Here is a 2,101-nt window from a genome sequence, read left to right as displayed (position 1 = left end):
GGTCCAGTGTCTGAAGCCCCTGTGGAAGTTTTATATTAATCTGCTGAGAAGAATATGCACAGAATACAGACATAAAAATGTGCTGAGCAGGCCGGGCATGGTGGCTCAAGCCTGTAATCCCAGCACTTTGGGAGGCTAAGGCAGGTGGATCACCTGAGGTCAGGAGTTCAAGACCAGTCTGGCCAACACGGTGAAACCCCCTCTCTGCTAAAATACAAAAGCTAGCTGGGCGTGGTGACTGGCGCCTGTAATCCCAGCTATTCAGGAAGCTGAGGCACGAGAATCGCTTGAACCCGGGAGGCAGAGGTTGCAGTGAACCGAGATCGTGCCACTGCACTGCAGCCTGGGCGACAGAGTGAGGCTCCGTCTCAAAATATATATACATGCAGAGCCAAATAATTAACAATGCAAAGGGGCAAGACACACCACTGAAATGGGAGACTTAGTCTTTAACATAACAGTAAAGAGGGTCCTTTAGGTTAACCAACCCTCCCGGTTTGTGTAGAACTTTCCTAGTTTCAGCGTTGAAGGTCCTGCGTCCCAGGAAACTCATCAGTCGTGGGAAGATGTGGAGGGTTAGCCACCCCACGGTAACACACGCGGGCACACCCGTACCGCATCGTATCCCCGCCGCTTCTTGCCTGCGGCACCAGGCGGCTGCCGGGGGCGCTGTGGTGCGCAGGCGCCGCTGGGGAGGCACTCTGGCGTTGCGGCGTAGCTGCTGCTTCCGCCTTCCCGGCAGCCCCTGCGCGCGCGTGCGCGCTCGCTGACCTTTCTGACTTGACTGCAGGTTTGTGGTGGTCTGTGAGGCGTCTGTCCTGCGCCAAGGTGAGTGCGGGGACATAGACCTGGCCCCCGAGGTGCGAGGTGGCGGGGGTGGGAGGGCGAGAAGCCGCCTTGGCCCCAGCTGACCTTGGGGTCCCATTCCTCCGCCGGTACACGCCTGGTTTTCCGCCCGGCCTCCCCTTCTCTAAAGGGAGACCGGCCAGGGTCGGTTGCCAGAGGGAAGCATCGCCTAGGCCTGCGCCGCGTTTCCCTTCTTGGCGTTAACGCGCTCAGTGCGCCTGTATCTCCCACGCTTTTGACAGGGAGCGTCCCCTGGCCTTGACAGGTTCCGCTGCCTAACGCGGAGGCTACGCAGAGTTAGAGAAGCCAGAGTCCAAGCCAAGAACTCTGACTCCACATCCAGCCCCTTCTCTCCTTTGTAACTCAAGTTTCCGTGCACCACGCTTGTCCTCCACGTTATGCTGTACATGACAGCTTGGGTGAGGCAACAGGGAAACAAGAGATCGTATGGTGGTGATTGAAATTGTATGGAACTCGCGGCTCAGACATTTCCCATTTCCAGTGTCCGGTAATAGTTTGCCCTTAATGTAATGTGCCAAAACTTTGCAGACTTAAGTGGATACACGTTTGACCTATGAATAAGATGGATTTTTAGAAGGTCTGGTGCTGTAAAACTGACACACATTCTGCCTGGGCAGAATGGACTCAAGAAAGTAGGGGCCGGCCAGGCTTGGTGGTTCACCCCTGTAATCCCAGCCCTTTGGGAGGCCGAGGCGGGCGGGTCACGAGGTGAAGAGATAGAGACCATCCTGGCCAAAATGGTGAAACCTCGTCTCTACTAAAAATACAAAAATTAGCTGGGTGTGGTTGCTGGCGTCTGTAGTCCCAGCTACTCGGGAGGCTGAGGCAGGAGAATCGCTTGCACCCAGGAGGCAGAGGTTCCAGTGAGCCGAGATCGCGCTATTGCACTCCAGCCTGACGACCGAGTGAAACTCCGTCTCAAAAAAAAAGTAGGGGCCCTCGTTTTATTATATATTAGGAACGTGTAGCCGGGCTTGGTGATTCACACCTGTATTCCCAGCACTTTGGGAGGCCCAGGCGGGCCGATCACAAGGTCGAGAGATCGAGACCATCCTGGCTAACACGGTGAAACCCTGTCTCTACTAAAAATAAAAAAAAATTAGCCGGGTGTGGTGGCACGCACCCGTAGTCCCAGCTTCCCAGCTACTCAGGAGGCTGAGGCAGGAGAATCGCTTGAACCCGGGAGGCGGAGGTTGCAGTGAGCCAAGATCGTGCCACTGCACTCCAGCCTGGG

The 2,101-nt window shown here is 55.8% G+C and overlaps 1 protein-coding gene across 2 annotated transcripts in view; it reads left to right on the top strand.

Annotated features, from left to right (window-relative positions):
* The first annotated feature begins 737 nt into the window (after window positions 1–737).
* Window positions 738–2,101, top strand: part of LOC105541723 (chromosome unknown open reading frame, human C14orf2) — a 13,651-nt gene continuing 12,287 nt past the window's right edge. The window contains exon 1 of one of the 2 annotated variants that reach the window (XM_011982880.1): window positions 738–828. The gene's annotated coding sequence lies outside the window, so the exon portion shown is untranslated. The remainder of the gene's footprint in view (window positions 829–2,101) is intronic. The other variant, XR_001006375.1, reaches the window with a different exon arrangement.

Source organism: Mandrillus leucophaeus, unplaced genomic scaffold, assembly GCF_000951045.1.
Source record: "Mandrillus leucophaeus isolate KB7577 unplaced genomic scaffold, Mleu.le_1.0 Scaffold244, whole genome shotgun sequence".
Taxonomy (NCBI): Eukaryota; Metazoa; Chordata; class Mammalia; order Primates; family Cercopithecidae; genus Mandrillus; species Mandrillus leucophaeus.
The sequence above is the reverse complement of the archived record's forward strand: the minus strand, read 5'-3'. Positions and strand labels throughout refer to the sequence as shown.